Source organism: Olea europaea, chromosome 17 (genome assembly GCF_002742605.1).
Source record: "Olea europaea var. sylvestris chromosome 17, O_europaea_v1, whole genome shotgun sequence".
In the NCBI taxonomy this organism is placed as follows: Eukaryota; Viridiplantae; Streptophyta; class Magnoliopsida; order Lamiales; family Oleaceae; genus Olea; species Olea europaea.
The window spans coordinates 23,632,045-23,640,480 of record NC_036253.1 but is presented as its reverse complement, the minus strand read 5'-3'; positions in this window follow the sequence as shown (position 1 = coordinate 23,640,480).

Here is an 8,436-nt window from a genome sequence, read left to right as displayed (position 1 = left end):
CTTTTTGGGGGGGGGGGGGGGGGGGGGAGGAGGTTAAGAAGGTACATTATTGTCAAATACCACCGTTGCCATCATTTCGCCCGCCCACTCCACAACTTTTCTTGTATTTTTATTTTTGTATCAGCATATCCTACACCACCATCACTGGCAATTGACAGCAGAGTCTCATTAGCGCCATCAATTGTCCCTAACCTTTATAGATCGTCATTGATCTGCATACCTAATTTGGATAAAAACTTATTAGTACTTGATTTTTCAAAATTGAAACTTGAAATGTACGGATGTAGGTAATTTTCTCAATGTAAATCATATATTTTTCTCACACATTTGGTAGGATGTAAAATTTACTATTCACGTATTATTTACACCTTTCGGAAGATTTAAGCAAGCATACTAAACAAGGAAAACGCTCTTGAAAAGTGCACTATCACAAGTCAATCCAGATATACAAGGAAATTTTGCGCATGTATAGATTATTTGGTAGCTGTAAGTGGTCTAAAGAGAGAACATACTAGGTTTCGATATACGAGGTCTTAATTAAGGTCCTGTTCTCATTTGTATTTTTGTTTTCACTAAATGTCCTCGGGTGTGAAGTGGAAGTGTAATATTTACACTTATCTTGATCATTAAAGTAGCAATTGATGGTGATTATTATGAGCTCTATAATTAATTACGATTGTCCGTTGACTGATTCAGGAGAACATCCAGAATTGGGCCAAAACGAATGAAAATATGATAATTAATAAGAAAATGGACTAAAGTTGGACGTATTCTGGAAGTTAGGGACTAAGGAGTCATGTTAAGAAGTTGAAGGACCACAATTTCAGTATTTGAGGACTCTATCCGGAGAAAAAGAGGAAATAAGACCCAACATGCATAAGTAAAATTAAAAAAATATATATAAAGATTACTGGGTCAAGGACGATTTCAAGATGGATTCAATTATTAAATTTGAGTGGCTCCATGTCACGGCCAGTATAGGTCAGATGTTTTCTTGAGCAGTACAAAGCAGATCTTCCCTTATTTTGGGAAATGTGGCGGGCCACGAGCCAACAATTGGGGATTTCCGAGTTGGTACAAAATCATGGTTTCTTTGTAATATTAGAACTCCATTTTATACCTAAATTGTGGTCTATAAATAGGAATCTTTCATTTAGGGAGGGGGGAGGAGGAAAGGCTAAATATACAATCTTGAGGTAAAATTACACATCCCATACATTAAATCCTTAAAATTTATATTTCAATTTGGTATTTAAATGTTGAAGAACACAATTGATCATGAAATTTAGACTCATCCAAGAAGAGTATGAAGATCAATTGTTGTGAATTAGATGTCGAAGAGAACAACTATATGTATTCTTCCTATATTGTAATGAGTCTGATGATGTTTTCAATCATTTTTATTTTTAATTCCACAATTTTGATCGGATAAATAATTGATTGTTAGAATGAATGATGTAACTTATGTTGATTTTGTCTAATTCAATTGATTTCATGCAACTTTGATTGTGAGTTAATTGCTTATTGTGTGTTTAATTGACATTCAATAGCTTGATCATCAATTGCTTGATTTCATGACAATATTGAGATCGAGATGATCTTTATTTATCTAGTTTGTGCAATAAGTGACATATTTTATAAAAGGTCGAGATATAATTATATCTTATGCAATTATTACATGTTTATGAATTTACATGTATAGCAATGTAAAAAATTTGAACATGCGAATATGATTAATGTTGCTCAATAGAGATTACAATCTAAAATTAGTTAATTCATGTGAAAAAGGGCTTAATGATGTTGGATTGAATGAATGTTAAATGGTTTAAGTGAAATATTTAATTCCTAACATTTATTCTAAAAGCACTCCACAAATATGATTAGTTAGATTAATTTAGAATAGTTTATGATAAATTAGTTAAAAAATATTACTTGTTATAAACTACATAGAAAAAGAGAAGAAAATGGAGAAGTTAATGGTAAGAACTAAAGTTCCATATATATAGAGAAGAAGGATACAATGGTAATAGAATCTAGGGCTACAAGGGATACATAGGGGTATAAAAGTTATTCATAAATACTACTACATTTGCATACTCTTCTTTGAATGACTATTTATATAATAACTATCTTATCGAAACCTTGTTTGACAAAAAAACTTGATGGGACAAAAATGTCAACAAATAAAAGATGAGTACAAATAATTCAGAGCTACTTCCCTGATTTCAATTCTTGGATCAAACAATTTATATCTTGTATGTTAATGTCTTCATTATTGATATCTAATACGCCAATGTCTTCAAGAAAATCCAGCGAGACGAAATATGATAACTGTAGTAACATAATGATTAAAAAAAGGCTTTTGTTGATCTCTTCAAGAGTCTCACATTTATTAGAATATTATTTTGAGGGTAAATGTCTTGTATGTTATGGACATTCATTACAGATTATGCCTCGTCAAAAGCTTATTTAGAAATATACTATGGGAAACATCTCAATAAAGGGAAAAAAATACATTTATTCTTTCAAGTATGCTACAAAAGTTTTCTCGTTAAAACCTTGTAGAAAAATTGAATAGACACCCTTAGTCAAGGGAAAAAGAGTACAACGCGTATTTACTCTCTGTCATGATAATATTACTTAAATTATGTTTTAGCCTTATTAAATCCTTCAAGGATAATATTAAATTTATATAAGATAAGTTGACTATAATTACATTTGTTATATACATATCAAATTTCGTGCATTGTTATGCTAATAAGGTAGAGATTTGTTATTACATTCATCACATGATAATTTATGTATTTATACAAGTCTTCGTAAAATTCATTATGTAAAAAGTCATACATTTTATATCACGATTTTATTTTATTTTTTTTCATTTTTATTTTGTGTAAGTATACCCTTTTAGGTGTTCAGATTGTAGATTCAGAAATCTTATGTTTCTTTAGTAAGTTCAATTTTACTATGATTGTGTCCAAAAACTTCTGGTTTCTTTAGTAAATTCAATTGTAAAATAATACTATCATTTTATTTTGGTTTCTCACTATTCATAATAAGTTGTTGTATATTATGTGTAAAAGTGTTGTCGACAATTTTTTTCTTTTTGATTCTATTTCTTTCTTTATATTGACATAATTTATTGAGGTATCTCAATTTTTAATATATTTGTTGCTAGAGCCTCTTCTAGGGTTTTATAATTTGTTATGTCTAAATACTCATAAAGAATATGTCTTCTTAATGGGACCATCTTGGCTAATTGCTTCATTTTCATTTGGAAGTTCCTTATTTATATATTTGAATATCATCACTCTTTTGGCGTGCCTAGATATATCAAATATAATTTTAATGAATTATTTTTCTAGGATTTCAATTCATGTTGGAGCATTTAAAGCTGGTGCATAAGACGTTTTTGATTTCTTTGGTCAATAATGCATTTAAAAGAATTACATTTCTAACTTCTAGTTCGAATTTTCTTTGTGAGGATAATGTTGCATTTGTACACTATTTACAATTTCTTAATATCTTCCTCTAATGTTGAGAGAATTGTCCAATCAAATTGACAATCAATGTATTGTGTTATAAAATATAACCTACTTAGGATAAAAGGTTAAAACTATGCATATATTCTCAATATTTTTTATTTTCTATCTCAGTGTATTGCAGTGGATCAATTTTTTATATACTGCAACATCGAAATAATTGGATAAAAAAATTAGGTTCTAAACATAATTCAATTATAATAAGGAGAATTATGATGTTGGCATAATGCATAATAATATTCCCTAAAAAATGGAAATTATTCTGCTTTCAAATAAATTAATTGAAGCCGTTTATCAAGCAATAGTGTTAAACCCTTTATCAACATTTCAACTAATATTTATTAAAATGTTGACATTTAGGATCGGTAGCATTAACAAGACATATCTTTTTGATTGTATAATCTGAAAATTATGCTCATTATTTAAAATTTGAGCAATAATTTCACAAACATTAGGTTACGAACACCATGCAATAATCTAGTATATGTATCAAATTTATTAGATACAAATAATACTTAGAAGGTCAACGAGGATGGTGACAGGGCCCATATATCACTCTAATTAATTTTCAAAAATATAGAGATTTTAGTCTCTATTTAGCTAATGATGGTTAATGACCAATAATAGAGAAAACAAATACCATTTATGAATTTATTCAATTTAAAAATACTCTAATTCTTTGCTGAATGTCCATTTAAATTATTCTTTCACAACATTACTGATCCAGTAATAGTCAAACTGGACATGCCAGACAATAAAATGTAAGAGCTATTTACTGTTAGTTCAATACAATATTTATCAAAATGGTCACTAGAGTTTATATAGTGTACTAATTAACACACACTACTATTATAAACTTTGTAAATTTCTCTTTTATTTAATGGAGCACAAATTACTAGCAACAACTTGAAAAGGAGTTTTAATGAAGGAGATTCATCACGAAAGTGTAAAATTTGTAAGAGAAGCAACCATGATGAAACTGATTGCCTGTTCAAAGGTAAGCCACAATATCGTAATTGTAAGAAGTTTGTGCATTTGAAAAAAAGATTATAGAGCATAAAGCACCCAATAAGCTAATGAGCAGTCGAGAATGAGAGTGAATCAAGCTTATCCTATGGTTCTTTGAAAGCACAATAACCAAAAAATAAAATAAAATTGATTCATGCTTCTAAAAGTTCAAATTGCTCCAAGTATCAAGAAACTCAATGGCTTTTGGATAGTGAATGCACCAATTATATGACCTCAAACTGAAATATTTTCATTGACATGGAGAATACAAATTCAAAAGCAAGATTGGGAAATGGAGATTTAGTAAAAGTGAAAGGAAAATGAGTAATTGAAGTTGAAACGAAGAAGGATTCAAGAATTATTTGGGTTGTCATGCATGTGCCGGATTTAGATCAAAATTTACTAAGTTTTGGACAGCTTCTAGAGAATGATTATTCTCCACATTTTGAAGATGATATTTGTGTTATTGAGCTTGGAATTTGCTCATACCAAAGCTGAAAATTAAGAATAAAAGTTTTTCTTTAATCTTCAAACATTTGATTGACAAAGCGTTTCGAATTAATGGGGGCTAATGATTCATGGTTATGGCTGAAAAGACTTGGTCACTTGGACTTTGAAGAGCTGAAATTATTACAGCAGAAAAATATGGTGCAGGGACTCCCAAAGATTGAATAAAAATCTGAAATTTGTGAAGAATGTGTACTTGGAGGACAAAAAAAGGCCACTTGAATTGGTACATATGGATGTATGTGGATCGATTTGTACATCATCTCACTCCCAAAATAGGTTCTTTATTGTCTTTATTGATGATTTTACAAGAATGACTTGGCTTTATTTCATGTGACAAAAATCTAAAGTTTTTACGAACTTTAAAAAATTAAAGATTTTTGTTGAGAATCAAAATGGGTATTTCATAAAGGTTTTGAGAAGTGATAATGGTAAGGAGTATACTTCAAAAGAATTTGATAATTTTTGTCAAGATAAAGGTATTGACTGGCAGTTAATAGTTGGATATATTCCATAACAAAATGGGATATCGGAGAGAAAAAATCAATCCGTAATGGAGAAGGCAAAAGCTATGTTACATGAGAAAAAAACCTTTCCAAAAGTTTTCCGGGTTGAAGCTGTTTATACATCTATTTATTTATTAAATAGATATCCAACAAAGGCCATGTGTAACAAAAGACCTATAAAAACCTGGAATGGAAGAAAACCATTGGTGAAGCATTTGAAAGTGTTTGGTTGTATTTGTTATGCACAAGTTCCAAAGAGAAGCGACTCAAGCTTGATGAGGCAAGTGACAAATGTATTTTCATTAGCTATAGCTCACAATCTAAGGTCTACAAACTATACAACTTGAAGAATAAGAGAGTGATTGCTAGCCGTAATCTGTTGTCTAATGAAAATGCTACATGGGATTAGGAAAATGGAGAAGTTGTAAGATATGTTGCTGTCCCAATAATTTTACCTCAAAATTCAGCTGATGATAATGTGGAAAATGAAGAAAATGCAAGTCAACCAAGCTCATCACCAAGCAGTCCATCAGATTCGTCTAGCTAGTTATAGTTCAACATCACCAAGTTCAACTCTAAGATAAATGCAAGATTTGAATGATGTTTATGTAAGATGCAAATTTTGTATGGCTGAATCTAAAAATTTTGAAGAAGCCACAAAGGAATGGTGTTGGAAACTAGTAATGGAGGAAGATATAGGAGCTCTTGAGAAAAATAAAATTGGGAGTTAGGAAAAGCCAAAAAGGAAAGATGTGATAGGTGTTACAAGTTGAAGTACAATTTGAATGAACCGTTCAAGAGAAATAAAGCAAGACTAGTGGTGAAAGGGTATGTACAATAGCCTACGAGCGACTATAATGAAACTTTTGCACCACTGGTTGCTCTCCTAGACAGCATAAAAGCAATTATAGTTCTTGAAGCCCCACAATGTTGGTTATTGTACGAACTTGATGTTAAATCAACATTTCGACATGGAGAACTAAAATAAGATGTGTATGTTGAACAACATTAAGGTTTTGTTGCGAAGGGAGAAGAAGACAAATTGTATAACCTAAAAAAAGATTGTACGGGCTCAAACAAGAGGGGGTGGTCTAGTAAAATCGATAGCTATTTTCAGCAACATGAATTTCTCAAAAGTAAAAGTGAGTGAACCTTGTACGTTAAACATCGAGATAACATCAATATACTTATCATTGCATTATATGTTGATGATTTTGTGTTTACTGGAAACACTACAAAAATAATTGAAGAATTTAAAGTTGACATGATGAAAAGATATGAATTGAATGATTTGGAGCTGATAAATTATTTTCTTGGTATGGAAATATATCAAGATGGAAATTGATGTTTATTTCTCAAATGAAGTATGCTCAAAAAGTTCTTAAAAATTTTCAGAATGTTCGGATGTAAAAGTATTGAAAATTCACTTGTTTGCAATGAGAAATTGATGAAGGATGATGGAGAAAAGAAACTAGATGAAACTGTTTATTGAAGCTTGATTGAAAACTTGTTTTATTTTACCGCTACAAGACCAGATCTTATGTATGCCACAAGTTTAATTTCAAGGTTCATGAATAGTCTAACACATGAGCATTTTGGTGTTGGAAAAAGAGTTTTGGGATATAAAATGGGGACTATAAATTTTGGGATCAGATTTGAGATGTGTTTAGAAGTGAAGCTAAAATGTTTTTGTGATAGTGAATGGGGAGGTTGTGTTGATGATATGAAGAGCACCTCCGGTTATGCATTTTCACTTGGTTCGGGAGTATTTTCATGGATATCCACAAAGCAACAAACAGTTGCTCAATCCCCAACTGATGCTGAATATATGTCAACTTCGATTGTGACCTCACAAGTCATTTGGCTAAGAAGAATTTTTAGATGACCTTGGAGAAAGGAGAAGCCATACCATTATTTTGTGACAACAGATCAGTTATTGTTATGTCAAAAAATCCATGTTTTCATAGTCGGGCCAGACATATTTCAATCAAGTTCCACTTCATGAGAGATGCAATTGAAGATAGAGAAGTTGAACTCATCGATTGCGAGTCGGAAGAGCAAATTTCTGATATCTTCACAAAGGCACTCCCATCTTAGAGATTTCAACAATTAAGAGAAGCACTTGGACTACAAGAAAAACACATTAAGGGGGAGAATGTCAATATATGATGTGTTTTTAATAGAAAAGTCAATGAAATTTATAAAATGAATGAGGGCTAAAAATGTAATTTGTAGTATGTTTTAAAGTTCGTATAAGTAGCAAAAATATATCCTAATCGTATAATGAGAATCGTGTAAGAAATCTTGTGAAGAAAGAAAAACTCCTATTGCTCTCATTTCTTTCGTTTATTTCCTCTGTTTCCCCTAAGAAAAACTCCTATTGCTCTCATTTCTCTCGTTTATTTCCTCTGTTTCCCCCGTTTTCTGCTGCTGAAGAGATTTCCCTTGTTTTCATATTACTTTCATACACGTCAAATATGTGAATTATAAAATTTCCCCTAATTTCATTTGCGAGAAACCAGTGTAGCTTTATTCAACACTATAATCTTAGCCAACAGAAAGGAATATATTTGGCAACGCATTTAACACAATTATGTATACGATGGAAAAACCTGAATACACAATTTAAAGACCACGAAGGATTTGGAGTTATATTGCAACTATACCAAAGTTCACAATCTGTCTCTCCTTCCATGAGCTTCTAATTTCTGAGATCTTGAAAAAATTACAACCGGTCTCTCTCATGAATGTGTGAATAAAAAGTGATTTACCGATTATAAACATTTTATAAATATTACCAAACATGGGTTTTATATGTCTCTTATAAGGAGGAAAAGTTGCATATCCAGATATGTAGGAGATTACAATCTTAC